Source organism: Stegostoma tigrinum, chromosome X (genome assembly GCF_030684315.1).
Source record: "Stegostoma tigrinum isolate sSteTig4 chromosome X, sSteTig4.hap1, whole genome shotgun sequence".
Lineage (NCBI taxonomy): Eukaryota > Metazoa > Chordata > Chondrichthyes > Orectolobiformes > Stegostomatidae > Stegostoma > Stegostoma tigrinum.
Genome location: NC_081404.1, coordinates 17547132 through 17570659, shown reverse-complemented (window position 1 = coordinate 17570659; position 23528 = coordinate 17547132). Strand labels below are relative to the sequence as shown.

The following is a 23528-nucleotide window of genomic DNA, read 5'->3' as shown; positions in this document are numbered from 1 at the left end:
GTGGACTTCACCAGCTTCAAAATCTCCCCTTCCCCCGCCACATCCCAAAACCAGCCCAGTTCATCCCCTCCCCCCACTGCACCATACAACCAGTCCAGCTCTTCCCCTCCACCCACTGCTTCCCAAAACCAGTCCAACTTGTCTCTGCCTCCCTAACCTGTTCTTCCTCTCACCCCAAGCCGCACCTCCATTTCCTACCTACTAACCTCATTCCACCTCCTTGACCTGTCCGTCTTCCCTGGACTGACCTATCCCCTCCCTACCTATACTCTCCTCTCCACCTACCTTCTTTTCTCTCCATCTTCGGTCCACCTCCCCCTCTCTCCCTATTTATTCCAGTTCCCTCTCCCCATCCCCCTCTCTGATGAAGGGTCTAGGCCCGAAATGTCAGCTTTTGTGCTCCTGAGATGCTGCTGGGCCTGCTGTGTTCATCCAGCCTCACACTTTGTTATCTCGGACTCGCCAGCATCTGCAGTTCCCATTATCTCAACATAGTTCCAGGTCATTTTAAAAGGGCTCCATCACTTTGAGACCTAAAAAAAAAACTGTGCACAGTACAAACTTTAAAAGCAAAGATTCTCACAATTTTTTGATATCTGTACTGTGAAAAACAAAATGTTAACACAAGATTCATATACTGACCTTCACGCAAACTAGCCATGACACAGTGAAAGTGTACAACTTACATATGAGTTTGTTTTGGAGGTTGTGGAGGCTTGGGGGCTGGGGGGTTCCAAGTGCCCAGGCAGGTTTGGAAATTTTCATAAGCCTCCAAACCATGCTGAGAAATCTACACAGTATTGTGCCTACTCGCCCAAGATAGAGAACATATTCTCTCCATAGGGAGAAATCAGTTACTGAAGTCTGCACATCATTAGACAGAACTATGTTTAAGTGACCTCAAGTATGAGAAGGGGTCCTGCACGAGTTTAGCAAGTTAGACTTGCAGAAAATACTGTTAAGCTTCAATTTCATGTGTGACCCCGACTCTAGACTGATGCGCGAGGGACAGTGCAGTGCCCCCTCTCTCTCCCACTGAACAGCTTCATTCTCATCTGTGCAGTACATGACCTGTTTGCACAAGCTCCATGCAGGTGAGTTTGCACTGTTCATGCTGGCTCACACACCAATTCAGTATCGAACTCTCTTCAGACCCTGAAGATACCCTTTCAGCTTCACTGGAATCACTGGCAATAGCCTGAAAAAAATCTTGACCATAACAAAAAGACTTCAACCAATGAATGCAGAATTGTGGGAGGATCATTTTTAGGAACTTGTACACGTCTCAGCCAAGCTCAATCTAGTCATCCTGCATCATCTTTTCAATAACTCAGCCTTGTGATAGATACAATCAAAATGTTTTTCTACAGATACTCCTGATTGCTCTATAATGGTTTTTTGTGCTCCTTTCACGGCCTATGCTTTCACCCTACAGCTCTTCTTCTCTTTTCAGGTAGCTTCAAAAGGCCCAGTTTAATTGACTAGTGACCAATGGACTTTTAACTTCTGTTTGTTTATTTATGTCAACAGTTGCTGAGACAATGAAAGCTTTTCGATTATCATCCTGGCTTAAGAGGCAGGGTTTGAACAGAAACGGATCAAAACAAACATTGAGCAATTCAATCACAAAGTAAGCATTCTGAAGGATGATGGCAGATGTTTGGCCTATTGCTCATGCACTCTCAGAAAGCTCAATCCCATTGCTCTGCCCTTTTGCCCACTGTCCCTACACACTGGGAAAACTTGTGCCACATGCCCTTTTAAATTTACAACTGTGCAAATAATTCCTCCACAGCCCTCCCTTCATTTTTTTGGTCATTATCTTTATTTTGACCTTCCTAGTTACTGACACACTGATCAACAGGGAACACTTTTCCTAGTTTACACTCAAAACCTTTCAAAAGCCTCTCAAAAGTAAGTTTGAACTGCTCTGCCAAATCTCCCAAACCGATTAAGGGGATGTGACTTTTCCAGCCACTTGCCCCTGCTAGCTTGGTGAATATTTTCCGAACCATGTCTACGATCTGGAGATTCCTTCTAAAGTAAGGCATCAAAACTAGGCTCAATATTCAAACTGTGGCTGACTATGGATCTGTACAGGTTCAGCACTGCCCACTTTTTCCACTCCATGCTTTTCTTTACAAAACTAAGGTAGCTGTATATGATTTATCATCAAATTGACCTCTTTGCTTATATGATCTGCAAGTATGAACCCAAAATTCTGCTCTACTCATTTTTAAGATTTTATCATTTATTGTATATTCTCTTTCACAGAATCACAGAATCCGTACAGCGAGGAAGCAGGTCATTTGGCCCATCGAATCCACACCAGCCATCCGAACAGCATCGCACTCTGATCCATCCACCCACCCACCACCTGCCCCTCCCCATCCCTGTAATCCTGCATTTCCCAGGCCATTCCCATAACCTGTATACATCTTTGGACTGTGGGAAGAAACCCACTCAGATACGGGGAGAATGTGCAAACTCCACACAGACAGTTGCCAGAGGATGGAATTGAACCCGGATCCCTGGTGCTGTGAGGCAGCAGTGCTAGCCACTGAGCCACCGTGCTACCCAAAATGTCACTTCACATTTCTCCACATTAAATTTATTTTGACATTCATCATTCCAATTACTAGTCGTCTGCATCCTCCAGAAGTCTTCAAACTACCCTCTACAAAGTTAACCATATTCTCAGTTTTGATGTCACCTATACATTTTAACATTATGCCCTTCAATACAAGTCCAGGTCACACATGTTTAAAGAGAGGAACAACATCTGCAACATGGAGCAGTGGTGCCGGAAGACGAGAAGGAACTTGTATTCATACAGCATTTTTTAAAAAACTACCTCAGGATCTCTCAAAAGCACTAATGCAAAGTGTAGTCACTGTTATATTGTGTCCTCTGGGAATTCCACCAGAACCAATATTAGACTGGCTGGTCTCCTGTTACCGGCTTTATTTCACTGCCCACTCCCCACCCTCTCTCTTTTAAGAGAAAAACCGTCACATTGGCACAATTGCCATATCCAGGAATGCTTAAAGATGACTGAATTGTAGAGGAGGAAAAACTGCAAAGTCATTTGTCCTAGTCACAGACTTAAACAGTTAATGACTTGGATACTTTGGCTGACCTTCTATAGCAGGTACTGATACGCAGTCTTCAATGCCTCAGCAGTCCCAATTCTCAAACAGAATTCAGCAGCTTGATGTCAGGATCGCACTTGGGAGAGGCGGTCTGCACTAAAGTTGCTGTTGTTCACAAGGCTAAAACCACACGAGGGGTAGGGCAGGTTTGGGTTGGGCCTGCAGTTTGCAGATGTAATTGGTTGCTGATAAAGGTTTCACTGAAAAAAAAGTCAGTAACGTTTGCTTCCAGCTCACATGACCCAGCAAGGAAAGCATTTGTCAACCACCCTCCCCCTATCGCCCAATGTGGCCACATGAATTTTCAAAGAATGCCCAAGAGTTTTTAAGTAAACCGGAGGGAGCTGCATAGTGCAGCTGTTTGCCTGGACAAGCTGTGCAGGGCATGTGTGGGGAGGGCTTTTTACCCCCCAACATTGCTTGTTTATCTGGTTAACTCACTTTGGCAGCTCTCAAACTACTGTTTTACACATGATGTTGTCGGTCCTTTATGGAAGCATTTCAACAGTCTCATCGAAAGCTTACTTAAGCATAGGGCTGGCACTGCAAGAACTGAGGAATAGGAGCTGTAGGGTGAGAGGACGGCACAAGCCCACAGCATTCTCTCATTCCAATCACTTAATCTGAACTAATATCATCTTTTCTCCATCAGCACTCTACACCCACTAACCACCACACCCACCGCCCCCCAAACAACAGCACAAATGCTGCCCGCTCCAGACTTCACTTCAGCTCTGATGAAGAGTCACCTCGACAAGAAATGTTAGCTTGCTCTCTCCCCAGGGACGCTGCCTGATCCACCTTGATTTCCAGCATTTGTTGCTTGCAATACAAGCCCACAGCAGCATAGTGCAGAGAACATGATCTCTGAAAGGAGCCAATTCATGCCGTATACAGATCCCACTCGAACTTCAAGAGAAGGAGAAAAAACACATTTCATTCAGCAAGTTGAAATTCTTCCCAAAAATCAGCTACTGGCTGAGGGAATATTGCTTCCCTTACTCAAACAGTGTTCTCGGCAGAGGCCTTACCTCCTCAAAAAATGCCAACAAATCCAGCTCATGCAATTTGAAAGTTAAAAGCTACTTACAATGTCCTTTACAGCAGGTTTGCAATTTGCTTTCGAGGGAGGAGCTATACAAAGCAGACAAAGGCCCACAATTGCCAAGTCTCCATTTGAAAGAAAAGGTTACAACTTTTACAAAGTCACTAGACTAGACCTAATCTCTCACTTCCTTCACCCATGGATTGTGGGGGTTGGGAGGCTAGCTTCTGCCCCTCCTACACTATCGCTGCTGCCAAGCATCTCTATCTTCAAACAGGCTACACATGACCCATGCAGAATCCTTCACCTACTTTAAACATGGGGGCAAACAGTCCTGGAACCTGTTGAGGCCTCCAGCTTCTGTTGTATTTACAAAGCAGCATAGATCAGGCCATTAGAGATAATGGGAACTGCAGATGCTGGAGATTCCAAGATAATAAAATGTGAGGCTGGACGAACACAGCAGGCCAAGCAGCATCTCAGGAGCACAAAAGCTGACGTTTCGGGCCTAGACCCTTCATCAGAGAGGGGGATGGGGGGAGGGAACTGGAATAAATAGGGAGAGAGGGGGAGGCAGACCGAAGATGGAGAGAAAAGAAGATAGGTAGAGAGGACATTGGGGAAACCAAGCGGAGGCTTGGGGACCGCTTTGCAGAACACCTCCGCTCAGTTCGCAAAATACAACTGCACCTCCCAGTCGCAAACCATTTCCACTCCCCCTCCCATTCTCTTGATGATATGTCCATCATGGGCCTCCTGCACTGCCACAATGATGCCACCCGAAGGTTGCAGGAACAGCAACTCATATTCCGCCTGGGAACCCTGCAGCCATATGGTATCAATGTGGACTTCACCAGTTTCAAAATCTCCCCTTCCCCCACTGCATCCCTCAACCAGCCCAGTTCGTCCCCTCCCCCCACTGCACCACACAACCAGCCCAGCTCTTCCCCCCCACCCACTGCATCCCAAAACCAGTCCAACCTGTCTCTGCCTCCCTAACCGGTTCTTCCTCTCACCCATCCCTTCCTCCCACCCCAAGCCGCACCCCCCGCTACCTACTAACCTCATCCCACCTCCTTGACCTGTCCGTCTTCCCTGGACTGACCTATCCCCTCCCTACCTCCCCACCTACACTCTCTCCACCTATCTTCTTTACTCTCCATCTTCGGTCCGCCTCCCCCTCTCTCCCTATTTATTCCAGTTCCCTCTCCCCATCCCCCTCTCTGATGAAGGGTCTAGGCCCGAAACGTCAGCTTTTGTGCTCCTGAGATGCTGCTTGGCCTGCTGTGTTCGTCCAGCCTCACATTTTATTATCATAGATCAGGTCATTGTTGAGGTCACAAACTGCGTATGTACAATGGATAAGCTTCCCCAGTTAAAACACAAATCCGAAGATTACAGCTTTCTCCAGTATTCTGGCCAGGCTATCAAACATTCATCACAGCATCCACACAGTTTCCATTCTAGCTTTCTAACTCACTCTCGCAAACATCTGCACCCTTGATATTGGGGGGAGCCCAGTACATCACTGCAAAATTTAGGGCTAAAGCATTTGTAGCAATATTTAACCAGAAACTCTGACTGAACATCACTGATGTCAGTCTTCAGGCAATTTGATTTGCTTCACGTGATATCACAAAATAGTTGGAGGCACTGGACACTGCAAAGGCTACGGGCCCTTACAACAGTCTGACAATAGGATCGAAGATGTGCAAAAACTTGTCTAGGGGCAAGGCAAAGTGCTCTAAGATAGTTCTAACACTGGCACCTACCCGACAATGTGGAAAACTGCCCAGGTATGCCCTGTACATAAAATGCAGCCCAAATCCAAACCAGCCAATTCCGGCCCCATCAGTATATGCTCAATTATCAGTAAAGCAATGGAAGTGATCGACAGTGCTATCGAGCAGCACTTGCTTACTACTCACTGACATTCAGTTTAGGCTCCACCAGGATCACTCAGCTCCCGACCTCATTACAGCCTTCGTTCAGACATGGACAAGAGAACCAAATTCCAGAGGTGAGACAGGAGTAACGGCCCTGGACATAAAGGCTGCATTTGACAGAGTGGGGCATCAAGGTGCCCTAGCAAAACTGGAATCAATGAGAATTAGTCAAAACTTAGGGCTTGAATTGTACCTAAGCAATGGGAAATGGCTGTTGGAGGTCAGTTATCTCCGCTTCAGGACATCATTGCAAGAATTCCTCAACTAAGTTTCTTCAGCCCAACTATCTTCAGTTGCTTAACCAATAACCTACCCGCCAGGTCAGAAGTGGGGATATTTGCTGATGATTATACCATGTTCAGCACCACTCCTCAGATAGTGAAGCAGCCCACGTTCAAATGCAGAAAGACCCAGACAATAGCCAGGCTTGGTGTGACGAGTGGTAATTAAAACCTGCACCACAAGAGTGCTCGGCAATAACTATCTCCAGAAAGAGTGAATATTAAATCATTACCCCCTTGACGTTCATTCAATGCCATTGCCATCACTGAATCCCCAAACATCTACATCCTGCCTGGCTATAACCAGAAACTGAACTGGATGAGCCATCTATGTATTGTGGCTGCAAGAGTAGGTCAGAGACTATGAATCCTGCAGTGAGTAATTCACCTCCCGATGCCCCAAAGTCTGTCCATTATCTACAAGGCACAAGTCAGGAGTGTAACAGAATACTCCCCAGTTGCCTGGATGGAGACAGCTCCAACAACACAAAGGATCATCCAGGACCAAGCAGCCCTCTTGATTGGCACCACATCCACAACCCGGGTTTAAACCTCAACAAGGCAGATGGTGGAATTTAAATTCAATTTTTAAAAATCTGGAATAAAGAATCCAATGATGACCATTAAACCATTCGCTGATTGTCAGAAAAACCCATCTGGTTCACTAATGTCTTCCAGGGAAGGAAATCTGCCATCCTTATCTGGTCTGGCCTGCACAGCAATGTGATTGACTCTCAACTGTCCTCAGACATAGCCGAGCAAGCCACCCTCAGCCAGTCATATGAATCGCTATGACATCTAAGACAAAGAAATGAAACCAGGCGGACCACCTGGCATCAACCTACACTCTGGAAAAGTTAGGAGAAACAGCCCTGTCGACCCAAAGTCCTCCGTACACACTGTAGGTCAACTTAATGCATATGGACTGCAGTGGTTGGGGTGCTGGGTGATTGGGAGGTTTGGGGCGGGGGGGAAAAAAACATGTCAGAGATAGCTAATTGAGACAATCCAATCTCAGTTTGCAGAGAAATTCACAAACTCCTCACACTGTTGAGAAGGGAGTTGGGATGGAGGCAACATGGAAGAGGGTTTTAACTCACTTATTACAGAGAAGCTGGGGGGGGGGGGGGGGGGGGGGGGCAGGGCTGCTTTCCAGGATGATTCTGGGATAATAGGTACTTTTTGGCAGTGAGGAACTGGTGTTTATAATGAGGGAATGCTCCAAAATTCAAAGCAAATAGACTTCTTATAGTCGTGACCGGAAATATGCTGACCAATGAAGTTTTTTTTGACCAGTTTCATACTTCAAAAGTGCTTAATTAACTGTTCAGTGCTTTGGGACTGTCTGAGGTCATGAAACATACTACAGAAGTGCAATTTTAAAAAAAAAATTAGTCACAGCCTTCCTAATTAAGTCAGAAGGCAACAGGCAGTTTAAAAGCAGCGTTAACCAGAACTGTGTTCCTAGCCCAACTCTTGGTTTGATTCTCTGCAGCAAATGTACTGGAGGAAAAGAAGTAAACTACATGCAATCACGTGAATGAAAAGGGCATTCAGCCCTCAAGCCTGCTCAGCCATTCTGAGACTATGGCTGATTCGATTATTACCTCAAATCCACATTCCCACCGACTTGCTGATAACTTTTCAACCCCATGTCAAGAATCTACCCCTTTAAAATGTTCAAGGACTCTGCTTTTTCAGGAAGAGTTCCAAAAGATTGTCAAACATTAAAAAGTGTTGACTATATTGTTTAAACAATGACCTCAGTCCTAGATTCTCCCATTGGAGGAAACATCCTCTCCACATTTACCTGTCAAGTTCCCTCAGGATTTTGTGTGCTTTAATCAAGTCACCTTATTGTTCTAAATTCATGATTACTAGTCTGTTCAACCTTTCTTCATGAGATAACTAACCTGTTCCAGTTATTAGTGTAGTCAACCTTTCCCTGGACAGCCTTTAGTGCATTTCCATCCTTCCTTAAAAAAGAAACCAATACAGTGCACAGTACTCCAGATATGGTCTCATTAGTGCCCTGCATAACAGAAGCACAATCTCCCTTCTTTTGTACTCAATTCCCTGAATAACTAAGTGATAATATTCTATTAGCTTTCTTAATTACTTGCTGTACCTGCATTAAAACTTTTGTGATACATGCACAAAAACACCCATCTCCCTCTGCAATCTCTCACCATATGATAATATGGTTCTTTTTCATTTTTGCTGTCAGAATGAATAATTTATACTCCACCTGCCATGTGTTTGTGCATTCACCTAACCTGTCAATCTCCTCTGGGAACCTAATATTCTCTCCTACCCATCTTTGTGTCATCAGCATATTTGGCAACCATACCTTCCATCCGTTTATTTATACCCTTCTTTCAAATACGAAGAGACTACTGCATGATGGACTGCTCTGATTCAATTGAGCTGACCGCGACTATAAATAAATCAAGCTCCAGCAACTCGGGTTTCTCAAACATTAATTCCAAATTCCCTCCACAGATGCTGCCAGATCTGCTGAGCTTTTCCAGCAATTTCTGATTTACAGCATCTGCAGTCCTTTGGGTTTTTTCCTTCTGAGGAGTAAGTTGAATGATTCAAATCAGTCACTCGCTTTAAACTCTGAGATAGGGCAAACCAAACTGTTTCACAGTTGCAAAGTCCAGGATAATAACTACTTTTGAGAAGTGTTACGACAAAATATTAGCTTAGCCTTGATTGCACACAATTATATCACCTGATTAGGATATCTATTGTTAATATTATATTACTGTTTCACATTTGCTTATTCACCTATTGTTCAACCAAACCACACTCTGATGTTCTGCTGCTTTCAGTAGACAAACAAGATAGACCTAGAGAAAAAAATCACCAAGGTCCTGGGCTCACTCGTAGAAACATAACCAACACAAAATAACAGGGAGCCAGACACAAAGTCCAATTTAATACAGTAGCCAATATAACTAGAATACATGACCTGAAAAGACCCAGATATATAACACACATTAACCATTACTATAAAGACTACAAATACTGAAAAGACAGTTCTGAGGAAGGGTCACCGGATCCTAAACATTAACCGCGACTTCTCTTCACAGATGCTGCCGGGCCTGCTGAGCTTTTCCAACAACTTCTGTTTTTGTTACTGAAAAGACACAGCTGACTCTAACATTTGAAAACAGAAAATTCACATTATGAATTCGAGATGGTAGGCTACCTATGCTGGAATGGCTAGATAAGTGGCTGATGAAATTTAATTTAAATACAAATGAAGGGATACAACTCTAAAGGGGATGCAGGAGCACTGATATATGCATATCATTAAAAGTGGCAGGACAAGTTGAGAGAGCAGTTCCCAAAGCATATAGTAACCTGGGGTTTATAAACAGGGGCAGAGTACAGAAGCAGGAAAATCATGGTAAACTTACGTAAAACACAAAAAAAATGAAATACTCCAGTTGCTGGAAATCTAAAGTAAAAACGAAGTGCTGGAGAAACTCAGCAGGACTGTTAGTGTCTCTTGAATGAGAAACAAAATTAACATTCCAAGTCCGATATTTTTGATCACTGCTTCAGTTGGAATATAGTACAGGCAGTCCCCAGGTTGTCAATGGGTTCCTTTCTGGAGTACTTTTGCAAGTTGATTTGTACACAAGTCAGACACAATACAGGACGACATTAAATAGCCGTTCGTAAGTACAAGGAAACATTTGCAGGTCAAATCTTTAAAATGAATATTAACACATTCCTATATGAGATTCTGTTTGTAAGTATGAGCATTTGCAAGTTGGGGTCTGGCTGCATTACATGCAATTCTGGGCACCATAATTAGAAAGGGCTTGAAGGCTTTGGAGAAGGTGCAGAGAATATTCATGAGAGTGATTCTAGGAATGAAGATCTTCAGTGATGCGGGCATTTCAGAGGGAGACAACAAGGCCATAAGATGTTGGATTTGAAGCAGACCATTCAGCCCATTAAGATCTTGGCTGATCTGATAATCCTCAGTGCCACTTTCCTGCCTTTTCCTATGACCCTCGAGTCCCTTACAGATTGAAATCTACATCTCATCCTTAAATAGATATTTTCTAATCAACCTGCTCAGAGATGTTATCAAGAGAGGGCTTGAACCTAGGCCCCCTGGCTCAGAGGTACAGATACTACCATCTGTGATGCAAGAGTCCAAGATTCTCAGCCTTAAATATACTTAACAATACAACCTTCACAGCTTCACTACCTTCAGAAGTCCACCTTTATTTTCGTTAAGTGGATGAACCATTATGAGATTATGCTTCTGCTTTGAGACTGACGTCAAGGGAAAACAACCTCCCAGCATCCACCCCGTCAAGCCCAGCCAAGACTCTTTCAATAGTGTCATCTCACATTCTTCTAAACTCCAACAACGTTCAATCCCTTTAGAAAATCCCTCCATACCTGGGATCAATCCAGAACATCATCTCTGGGCTATGTCTAATGGCAGTATATCTTTCAACAGACACAGGAACCCAAACTGTTCACATTATTGTAGAGTGAGAGATGACCTTATTATAGAGGTTTCTAAAATTATGAGAGGCACAGACAGGGTGAATAGCCAAGGGGCACAGGTTTAAGGTGAGAGGGGGAATAAGTTATAAAAGAGACCTAAGGAGCAACTTTTTCATGCAGAGGGTGGTGTGTGTATGGAACAAGCTGCCAGAGGAAGTGGTGGAGGCTGGTACAGTTACAACATTTAAAAGGCATCTGGGTGAGTATATGAATAGGAATGGTTTAGAGGGACATGGGCAAGATGCTGGCAAATGGGACTAGGTCATACTGGGTTGTCGGGTTGGTGCAGACTAGTTTGACTGAAGGGTCTGTTTCTCTGCTGTATGACTCTATATGTTCTGACGAGTGGCACGTATGGGTTTTGCAAGACTTTCCTACGCTTGTACTCCATCCCTTTTGAAATAAAGTACAACTTTATATTTGCTTTTCCCTATTTCCCACTGACCTCTGATGCTAGTGTTTTGTGGTTCATGCATGAGGACCCACAAATTCTTGTGTTGTAGCTTTCTGTGGACTTTCTCCATTTAATTAATATTCAGTTTCTGTTTTTCCTGCCAAAGTACATATCTTCACATTTCCCCACATTATATTCCATCTGCCAAGTTTTTCCAACTCGTTCATTCAACCTGTCTATACCCTCTGTAGACTGGGTCATCCTCACCAGTTGCATTCCCACCTATTTTTGCGTATTCTGCAAACTTGGCTCCAAGTACATTCACTTTCCTCATCCAAGTTATTAGTATATATTGTAAATAACTATGGGCCCATTACTGATCCCTGTGGTGCTCCCCAACCATGGGTCACCACCCTGAAAATTACCCCTTATCCCCACTCTGTCTTCCCTTAAAAACCAAAAGAACTGCAGATGCTGGGAATCAGAAACAACAAACAGAAGTTGCTGGAAAAGCTCAGCAGGTCTGACAGCATCCGTGGAGAGAAATCAGAGTCAGCATTTCAGGTCCAGTGACCCTTCCTCAAAACTGATGGTAGCTAGGAAAATGTTGGTTTTATGCTGAAGATAAGATGGGGGCGGGGGGAGCAGTGGTAAGGAGTAAAACGACAGTTGGGGATACAGCCCAAAGAGAAAGAAGAATAGTTGGACAAAGGTGTGGATAATGATTGGGCTAAGAGGGTGAATAGCTGTTAATGGGGATTATCAATGGGTTGTGTGCAATGGAAGACCATATGACAACAAGGCCTGGTGTGGGGCATATAGTAAGGATATGGGAGAGCTCAAACCTGAAAACTATTGAATTGGATAGAGTGCAGAAGGGCGTAGAATTCGCATGCAGAAAATGAGGTGTTCTTCCATAATCCATTAGTTAGCCGTTCCTCTATCCATGCTGTACTGACTCCAACACCTTTGACTCCTAAGTGGTTAGCCTTATAGAACATAAAACATAGAACAGTACAGCACAGAACAGGCCCTTCAGCCCACAATGTTGTGCCGACCATTGATCCTCATGTATGCACCCTCAAATTTCTGTGACCATATACATGTCCAGCAGTCTCTTAAATGACCCCAATGACCTTGCTTCCACAACTGCTGCTGGCAACGCATTCCATGCTCTCACAACTCTCTGCGTAAAGAACCTGCCTCTGACATCCCCTCTATACTTTCCACCAACCAGCTTAAAACTATGACCCCTCGTGCTAGCCATTTCTGCCCTGGGAAATAGTCTCTGGCTATCAACTCTATCTATGCCTCTCATTATCTTGTATACCTCAATTAGGTCCCTTCTCCTCCTCCTTTTCTCCAATGAAAAGAGACCGAGCTCAGTCAACCTCTCTTCGGTAAACCTCCTCTGAACCCTCTCCAAAGCATCCACATCTTTCCTATAATAGGGCGCCCAGAACTGGACGCAGTATTCCAAGTGCGGTCTAACCAAAGTTTTATAGAGCTGCAACAAGATCTCACGACTCTTAAACTCAATCCCCCTGTTAATGAAAGCCAAAACACCGTTATGCTTTCTTAACAACCCTGTCCACTTGGGTGGCCATTTTAAGGGATCTATGTATCTGCACACCAAGATCCCTCTGTTCCTCCACGCTGCCAAGAATCCTATCCTTAATCCTGTACTCAGTTTTCAAATTCGACCTTCCAAAATGCATCACCTCGCATTTATCCAGGTTGAACTCCATCTGCCACCTCTCAGCCCATCTCTGCATCCTGTCAATGTCCCGCTGCAGCCTACAACAGCCCTCTACACTGTCAACGACACCTCCGACCTTTGTGTCGTCTGCAAACTTGCTGACCCATCCTTCAATTCCCTCGTCCAAGTCATTAATAAAAATAACAAACAGTAGAGGCCCAAGGACAGAGCCCTGTGGAACCCCACACTTATGTGTGGTACCTTATTGAACACTTTTTAGAAACCCAAGTATATGACATTTGCTGTTCTCCCTTTATTTATTCTGCACGTTATCCCCTCAAAGAACTAATAAAATTTGTCAGGCATGTCTCCCCTTTCACGATGCTATGCCGACTCTATTGATTATACTATGTTTCTAAATGCTCTGCTATTATGTCCTTTAATAGACAAACAAATGATAGATCAGTGAGCTTAACATCTATTGTTACCCATTGTTTTCTTTCCCTCCCCATTTGATTAAGGGTGCTACATTGGCAGTTTTCTTGGAAGATGAGTACCAGTGCATCTACCATCTCTATTGTGACGCCCTTTAATATCTTAGGATGCAATCCAAATAAGCTTTTGTGCTCCTAAGATGCTGCTTGGCCTGCTGTGTTCATCCAGCTCCACACTTTGTTATCTCGGATTCTCCAGCATCTGCAGTTCCCAATTTCCCAAATAAACTGCGTTTGTTCAGGTCAGAGACACGAGCATTGAAGGGTATGGTAACAGACAACATATTGTTCCTTTTTGACTATAAACTATAAAATTGAAGCCAGGCACTGCAATTTAGTTAATAAGCTGACAAGAGAGGCTGTTTTCCTGCAACTTGAAGATCAAGTGGAATTGTGTGGTGTACACTTTCACCAAACAAAACAAGGTGACTTTTTGGAGCAGTGAGGTAAGGTACTTTCAGACAGTGCAGTATCACAAGTTTTGAGTCAACGAAAAAAAATTATCTCGTGATGGCTTTCAGATTGGTCCAGCTGCAAATTCTTAGAGTTGAGTATGCAGTGCACTCAGACATCAGGAAGCCTGCAGACAAGAAGCATTTCACATCATTTCTCTCTGGCCAAAACAAAACCAGAGATTCTAAATAAAGAATTCAAATAGAAGAGAGGACCCAAGTTAACCTGATTAGTTAGTGAATCGGAGAGTGACGGTTACTCTGTAGATACCATTTTCTTTCTAGTGATTGTGAGACAAAGAACTGTGAGAAACAACTTCTTTCCCTGTTTGTGGCCTGAACTTTTTAACCACAGAATTTATTTACTGTCTATATTTTTCCACCCATAACATTTTTTGCCAAAGGGTCTGTTTTTATTGGTCTTATTTGTGAATGTATGCGTGCTTGGGTTTCGATTGAACATGGTTAAAGTTACAGAGGAGGAAGCTAATAATCTAAATTTTTTGCCAATTGTTATTATACATATGTATATTCTTCAAAGTTATTTTCTTGTTAATGAAACCTCATGTGTGAATTACTTTTGTCTTGAATTGTAGTCAGTGTGGCAAATTGATTTCGTTAGTTTAAGTGGGTCGTTATACATTTGCATTAACTTGTGAAATAATAGAGGTTGATTATTGCCACACTCTTCCAAATTCAGTCACGGCTGTTCAAAATCTTGACGGATCTGGACAGAATAACAGAGAAACTGTCCCCATTGGATGAAGGATCAAGAACCACAGTACACCAATGCAAGGTGAATGGCAAAAGAAGTGATGGTGACAGGAGGAAAAATTGTCATTTTAAAAGATGTTGAGAGGACAGTGCTTCACAAACGGCTCGGTAGCAGTAATGGCTGTGTGGAGCTGCAGCGTTTTACCCTAACAGGCCCCTGCTCTTACAGAACTCTGCAGCACCCCACACTCCAAAAGGTCTTCCCATGCTCTCAACGTTTGGGAACTGGAATGCAGGTTTTGAAGGGAGATTTGAATCCTTACCTGAAGGGGAAAGGTTTGCAGGCTGCAGGGGAAAAGGAGTGGGAGCAGCACTAGATCAGTTGCTCCTGCAGAGACCCAGTAGAAACAATGGGATGAAGAGCATCCTCCTGTGCTGTGACCATTCTATGATTCCAAAATTATAGTCTTTTCAAAAGTTTTTTTTTGGGGTGGGGAAAAGAAATGAATGAGAGTCAATTCTAGGAGCGACATTTCAACTCAGTTGGAAATGCTTTTGCTTGCACAGGCAAATTTGAAAGGTTCAAAGATTCTTAAAATACTATGACACAGTTACCAGAAATACAGTATGACAGGGGAAAAGCTTCATTACCAGCACTACACTTATTACTGTCCTCCCTTCTTCCATGACAGTAATAAGCAACTCTGGTCCTACATAATTTCACTTCTTGATAACATGTTATTCTGTCCTACCGAAGTCCCACTGCATTACAATATTTTCATCTCAGAGAGCCTTGACTTCCCAGCAAGTTCAATATGGAAGACTCACTCCCCAACAGTTGAACTCCCAATCCTCATCACCCCAACTACAAGAGGGACTGGGAAATAACTCACCTCTCTTTTCCCACAAAGCCTGTCCACCATCTACAAGGCACATCTCAGGACTGTGATGGAATACTCTCCAACTTGCTTGGATGAGTGTAGCTCAAACAATACTCAAGAAACTCAACACCTTTAAAAATAAAGTAGCACTTTGCTGTGTGTATTTTATACAAGCCACACCTTTAGAAATTCACCAAGGCTGCTTAGACAACACCTTTCAAACCTAAAACCACAGCCAGCTAGAAAGAAAAGGCCAACAGATATACCATCATCTGCAGCTCCCCTCCAAGTCACACACCATCCAGACTTAGAGCGAGATCACCGCTTCTTGACTATCACTGGATCAAAATCCTGAATTCCCTTGCGGCTCGGTGGTTAGCACTGCTGCCTCACGGTGCCAGGGGCCTAAGTTCGATTCCATCCCCAGGTGACTGTGTGTGGAGTTTGCACATTCTCCTTGTCTCTGCATGGGCTTCCTCCAGGTGCTCCAGTTTCCTCCCACAGTCCAAAAGATGTGCAGAGTAGGTAGATTGGCTGTGCTAAATTGTCCATAATGTCCAGAGATATGCAGGCTTAGGTGGGTTAGCCATGCAAAATGCAGGGAAAGAGTAGAGAGGGTGAGTCTGAGCGGAAATGCTCTTCAGAGGCCCAGTGTGGACTCGATGGACTGAATGGCCTGCTTTAATTCTATAATTTTAACTGCACTGTGCGTATCCCTACACCAAATGGAATGCAACAATTCAAGAAGGCTATAAAGACTTTAGAAAATATGTTATTCTGATTCGCAAAGCTGTACAGAGTATACAACATGCAAAAACTGCCAGCATGGCCTCATTTCCCGAAATCTACACTTACTCAATATCTGTCACATGCCTAACACATTCTCGTCCTGATGAGCAGTCATCAACCTGAAAGACTAAACTGTTGCTCTCTTCACAAATGTTGCCAAACCTACCAAACACAGTACTTCCAGAATCTCCAGCCTTTACATCAGGTCAACATTTCATCTGAAAGATGGCACCTCCAACAGCGCAGCACTCAGTGCTGAGGTAGTGCGCTGGGTATCTCAGTCTGAACTACTTGCATAAACCCTGGATTTGCATCTGTATGCATGGACGTCAAGCTCAGGTGGTGAGTGGGTGACTAACAGCAACAAGGTTGTCACGCGTGGCACAAGAATCATCAATTCCTCTGATAATACAAAGCAGCCACAATGAGCGAAACAGCCAAGTTGCAAACAAAAGCAAAACGAAAAAAAAAATTCCTTATGTAAAGTCTGATAGTGCTGGCTGTTTAAAAGATAATGTGGTTGGCTCTCTCAGATTCTACATAACCTCCTCACCATTTCTTGCAACAGTTATTATTCCAGTATGTGGCTTCCCCCGATAAGGGTTAAAACCGATTCCACTCCCAAACGTTAATGTCTAAATGATGCAATTCTCTATGAACTGCTAACATGCCTGCCACGCTGACCTTTGTTCAATTAATACTCCCTTCTCAAAAGTGTTTCAAGCAGAATTGGTTCTGAAACCACTAGCTCAGACCAGAACTTGCAGGGTACAGGGATCTCAGTGGCCGTACAACTGAATGTTCACAGCTCCGGCAGGTTGAATCGGATTTCTCAGTCCTGACCCTGACACCAGCTGCTGTCCTGTAATGTGGAAACTGCTCCTGAGAAGAGCTCAGAATTAACATAGGGGCAAACAGGCAGAGTCAGGGATTGATTGGTAAGGTAACAAGTTTATATTTTATTCTTTATTTTTTAAGTCTTGGGAATTTAGAACAATGGGAACGGAGGTCAGGGCAGTTGAATGTTCCTCCTGCAGAATGTGGGAGGTAAGGGTCACCACTAGTGTCCCTGCTGACTACATCTGCGGGAAGTGCACCCAACTCCAGCTCCTCGAAAACCGCGTTAGGGAACTGGAGCTGGAGCTGGATGAACTTCGGATCATTCGGGAGGCAGAGGGGGTTATTGAGAGGAGTTACAGGGAGGTAGTCACTCCTCAAATACGGAAAAAGGCAGATGGGTTACGGTCAGAGATCGGAAAGGGAACCAGCAGGCAGTGCAGGGATCCCCTGCGGCCATTCCCCTCAACAATAAATATACCCTTCTGGATACTGTTGCGGGGGATGACTTACCAGGGGAAAGCAGTGGGGCACAGGTCTCTGGCACAGAGTCTGTCCCTGCTGCTCAGAAGAGAAGGGGGAAGAGGAGCAGAGAAGTAGTCATTGGGGACTCTATAGTTAGGGAGACAGATAGGAGGTTCTGTGGGGACAAGAGAGACTCACAGTTGGTGTGTTGCCTCCCAGGTGCCAGAGTGCGTGATGTCTCTGATCGTGTTTTTGGGATCCTTAAGGGGGAGGGGGAGCAGCTCCAGTCATGGTCCACATTGGCACCAACGACATAGGTAGGAAGAAAGATGGGGATTTAAAGGCAGAAATTCAGGAAGCTGGGATGGAAGCTGAGAGCTAGGATGAACAGAGTTGTTGTCTCTGGTTTGTTGCCCGTGCCATGTGCTAGTGAGGTAAGGAATAGGGAGAGAGAGAGGAGTTGAACATGTGGCTACAGGGATGGTGCAGGAGGGAGGGTTTTGGATTCTTGCATAATTGGGGCTCTTTCTGGGGTAGGTGGGACCTCTACAAGCAAGATGGTCTTCACCTGAACCAGAGCGGTACCGATATCCTGGGGGGGAAATTTGCTAAGGCTATTCGGGTGGGTTTAAACTAATTCAGCAGGGGGATGGGCACCAAAATTGTAGTTCGAATATAGAAAAGGTTGAGAGTAGGGTGGTCCGAAATAAAGTTTCAGGGAAGCAAGATGGCACCGGCAAGCAAGAAGTTGGTCTGAAGAGTGTCTACTTCAATGCCAGGAGCGTCCGGAATAAGGTGGGTGAACTTGCAGCATGGGTTAGTACCTGGGACTTTGATGTTGTGGCCATTTCGGAGACATGGATAGAGCAGGGACAGGAATGGTTTTTGCAGGTTCCGGGATTTAGATGTTTCAGTAAGAACAGAGAAGATGGTAAAAGGGGCAGAGGTGTGGCATTGTTGGTCAAGGACAGTATTACAGTTGCAGAAAGGATGTTTGGGGACTCGTCAACTGAGGTAGTATGGGCTGAGGGTACAAACAGGAAAGGAGAGGTCATCCTGTTGGGAGTTTTCTATAGGCCTCCGAATAGTTCCAGAGATGTAGAGGAAAGGATAGCAAAGATGATTCTCGATAGGAGTGAGAGAGACACGGTAGTTGTCATGGGGGACTTCAACTTTCCAAATATTGACTGGGAACACTATAGTTTGAGTACTATAGATGGGTCAGTTTTTGTCCAGTGTGTGCAGGAGGGCTTCCTTACACAGTATGTAGATAGGCCAACAAGGGGCGAAGCCACATTAGATTTGGTACTGGGTAATGAGCCTGGCCAGGTGTTAGATTTGGAAGTAGGTGAGCACTTTGGTGATAGTGATCACAATTCTGTTATGTTTACTTTAGTGATGGAAAGGGATAGGTGTATACCACTGGGCAAGAGTTATAGCTGGGGGAAAGGCAATTACAATGAGATTAGGCAAGATTTAGGGAGCATAGAATGGAGAAGGAAACTGCAGGGGATGGGCACATTAGAAATGTGGAGCTTATTCAAGGAAAAGCTCCTGTGTGTCCTAGATAAGTATGCACCTGTCAGGCAGGGAGGAAGCTGTAGAGTGCGGGAGCCGTGGTTTACGAAGGAGGTGGAATCTCTGGTCAAGAGGAAGAAGGCGGCTTATGTTAGGATGAGATGTGGAGGCTCAGTTAGGGCACTTGAGGGCTACGAGGTAGCCAGGAAAGACCGAGAGAGAGAGAGCTCAGAAGAGCCAGGAGGAGACATGAGAAGTTGTTGGTGGATAGGATCAGGGTAAACCCTAAGGCTTTCTACAGGTATTTAAGGAATAAGAGAATGACAAAAGTAAGATTAGGCCAATCAAGGATAGTAGTGGTAATTGTGTGTGGAGTCAGATGAGATAGGAGAAGCGCTAAATGAATATTTTTCAACAGTATTCACTCTAGAAAACGACAATGTTGTCGAGGTGAATACTGAGATACAGGCTATGAGACTAGGTGGGATTGAGGTTCACAAGGAAGAGGTATTAGAAATCCTACAGAGGGTGAAGATAGCTATGTCCCCTGGGCCGGATGGGATTTATCCTTGGATCCTTTGGGAAGCCAGGGAGGAGATTGCAGAGCCTTTGGCATTGATCTTTAACTCGTCATTGTCTACAGGAATAGTGCCAGATGACTGGAGGATAGCAAATGTGGTTCCCCTGTTCAAGAAGGGGAGTAGAGACAACCCTGGTAATTATAGACCAGTGAGCCTTATCTCAGTTGTCGGTAAAGTGTTGGAAAAGGTTATAAGGGATAGGATTTATAATTATCTAGAAAAGAATAAATTGATTAGGGATAGTCAGCACGGTTTTGTGAAGGGAAGGTCGTGCCTCACAAACCTTATTGAGTTCTTTGAGAAGGTGACCAAACAGATGAGAGTAAACCGGTTGATGTGGTGCATATGGATTTCAGCAAGGCGTTCGATAAGGTTCCCCACAATAGGCTATTGTACAAAATGCGGAGGAATGGAATTGTGGGAGATATAGCAGTTTGGATCGGAAATTGGCTTGCTGAAAGAAGACAGAGGGTGGTAGTTGATGGGAAATGTTCATCCTAGAGACCAGTTACTAGTGGTGTACCGCAAGGGTTGGTGTTGGGTCCACTGCTGTTTGTCATTTTTATAAATTCCCTGGATGAGGGAGTAGAAGGATGGGTTAGTAAATTTGCAGACGACACCAAGGTCGGTGGAGTCATGGATAGTGACGAAGGATGCTGTAGGTTGCAGAGAGACATAGATAAGCTGCAGAGCTGGGCTGAGAGGTGGCAAATGGAGTTTAATGCAGACAAGTGTGAGGTGATGCACTTTGGTAGGAGTAACCGGAAGGCAAAGTACAGGGCTAATGGTAAGATTCTTAGTAGTGTAGATGAGCAGAGAGATCTCGGTGTCCATGTGCACACATCCTTGAAAGTTGCCACCCAGGTTGACAGGGCTGTTAAGAAGGCATACAGTGTTTTAGTTTTTATTAATAGAGGGATCGAGTTGCGGAACCAAGAGGTTATGGTGAAGCCGTACAAAACTCTGGTGCGGCCGCACTTGGAGTATTGTGTACAGTTCTGGTCACCGCATTATAAGAAGGATGTGGAAGCTTTGGAAAGGGTGCAGAGGAGATTTACTAGGATGTTGCCTCGTATGGAGGGAAGGTCTTACGAGGAAAGGCTGAGGGATTTGAGGCTGTTTTCATTAGAGAGAAGAAGGTTGAGAGGTGACTTAATTGAAACATATAAAATAATCAAAGGGTTAGATAGGGTGGAAAGGGAGAGTCTTTTTCCTAGGATGGTGACGGCGAGCACGAGGGGGCATAGCTTTAAATTGAGGGGTGAAAGATATAGGACAGATGTCAGAGGTAGTTTCTTTACTCAGAGACTAGTAAGGGAATGGAACGCTTTGCCTGCAACAGTAGTAGATTCGCCAACTTTAGGTACATTTAAGTCGTCATTGGACAAGCATATGGACGTACATGAAATAGTGTAGGTTAGATGGGCTCGAGATCGGTATGACAGGTCAGCACAACATCGAGGGCCGAAGGGCCTGTACTGTCCTGTAATGTTCTATGTTCTATCTATGTTCTATAATAGAAGGGTAACTAAGGGTGGTGAAATGTTAATAACAGGGTAAACGAGACAATCCAGAGCTTGCAGTAAGATAATCAAGGCTGGGGAGTTAACTAGCAGGTGACTCCATTCCAAAGACTCATACATAAAATCCAACATGATAAGCTGGTACAGCAAGGGACTGCTGCATTGTGGGAAGTGAGAAGTGTTAAATAAATCAAAGGCCCTTGTCACCCCTGACAAAGTGCTGGGGGAGAACCCCCTCCACAATCCTGGCCAACATTCATCCCTCAACTATCAGCTCACCTCACCATTATAACATGGCAGTTTGTGGAATATTATTATGCACAAGATCAATATTCCCACATTCCAAGGTGATTAGATTTGAAATGTACTTCATTGGCTGGGAAGAGCTTTGAGACATCCTGAGGTTGTGAAAAGTTATCAGAAATGCCCGACTTAACCTTCCTTCTTGCAGATGAGCTGTTCATCTAAAGCCTGACTGCTGGATATTCTCTCAATGTTTTGAGCCAGCAGTCCTTCAAACAATACCAAAAAGTAAAATAATCACTCATTCATTTCGCTGCTGTGCTCAAAACCTTGACAAAGTAAATTACTTGTACTTAACTGCACTGCCAAGACACACTACACGTTTGTTTTATTGCAAACAGCAGCACGCTGACTAGTAGGAGCTAAATCCATGCTCTCTTGAAACTCCAAATCCACTGTGCCCCTCCCCTCCCCACTGCCCTATCCTTCTCCCTGCTACCTGGCTTCCTTCTTCAGCCACTGGCCCAAAACAAGTTGCGCTGCCTCTCCAACCTAAAATTCAACTGGTCATGTCCGACGGTTGGATGAGAATACAATTGCAAAATATTTCGACAAAAGGATAGACACAAGCTAACTGCTCCACCCTGGCATTACAATCAACCCAGAAAACTCAGTCCAGAGTCATCCTACATGCTGGAGCAGTGTGGAAACCTCTAATCAAATGGTTAATGACCCATGACTGCAGGAAACAAATTCAGACATGCCGACAACTAATTTACAACAGTCAGCCTATAGGCCTGTGGCTTTCGGGTAATCATCGACTGGCTGGATAACACAGTAACACTGATATACACATGTGCTCAGTTCAAGCTACAGCCACAGCGCATCACTCACACACAGACTTCTCTCTCCCTGACACATCCTGTCAGTCACTCATGCACAGCACTTGTGCAAAAGTATAGGCCTGAAGGTACCATTGCTGGGATACGGCTGCAGTGTTAACCCAGGGAGTTGGTCAGCTTCTTGCTGTCGGTGGGACTGAGACACAAAGTGGAATTACTGCACCAGCAGAGAGCAAACACTTTCCAAATTAACTTTCAGAATGTGGGTTGATTTACACATCTCAAAAATGTTTGCTACAACTGCAGAGCTTGGTAGCTCACTCCAAACACCAGCTAAGAGTCAAATAGATTGGTGCGTGATTGGAGTGACGTGTAGATCTCAGGCATACCAGTCTGTACCATCTCAAGACAAGCTATTGCAATTCGCCAAGATTCCCTAAGACAGTAACTGCCAAACGGGTAGCAGATACATGGGAACAGCACCCCCTGCAAGTTCCCCTCCAAGCCATACAGCACCTTGACTTAGAAATAATCACCATTCCTCCCCAACAGTGTGTGGGTGTCCCACATATAATATGGGCTGCAGGGGTTCAAGGCAGCAGCTCACTACCACCTTCTCCAGGGACAATTAGGGACAGGGAGCAAATGCTGATCTAGCCAGCAATATCCGCATAAAGTTTAGAGTCACACAGCACTGAAACAGACCCTTCGGTCTAACCAGTCCATGCCAAACATAATCCCAAGCTAAACTAGTCCCACCTGCCTACTCCTGGCCCATATTCCTCCAAACCTTAACTATTCATGTACTTATCTGAGAGTCTTTTAAACACTGTGACTGTGCCCACCTCCACCACTTTCTCAGGAAGTTCCTTCCACTCTGTGTAGAAAGGAAATTGCCCCTTGTGTCTTTTTAATTCCCACTCACCTCCACACAAGGGAAAAGACACCTACCATTCACCTTAACTATACCCTCTCATGGTTGTATAAACCTCTACAAAGTCACCTCTCAACCTCCTAAGCTTCAGTGAGGAAAATCCCATCCTTTCTTTATAACTCAAACTTTCCATGCCCAGCAACATCCAGGTAAATCTTTTCTGAATCCTCTCCAGCTTAATAACATCCTTCTTGCA

At 44.5% G+C, this 23528-nt stretch overlaps 1 protein-coding gene across 4 annotated transcripts in view; it reads right to left on the bottom strand.

The window, feature by feature from the left end:
- Positions 1-23528, bottom strand: part of slc11a2 (solute carrier family 11 member 2) — an 88393-nt gene that overhangs the window by 56861 nt on the left and 8004 nt on the right. The window contains exon 1 of one of the 4 annotated variants that reach the window (XM_048523612.2): positions 3140-3258. The exons of the other annotated variants lie outside the window; for them this stretch is intronic. The gene's annotated coding sequence lies outside the window, so the exon portion shown is untranslated. Of the gene's footprint in view, positions 1-3139; positions 3259-23528 lie in introns of those variants that run through there. 4 annotated transcript variants of the gene reach the window in all.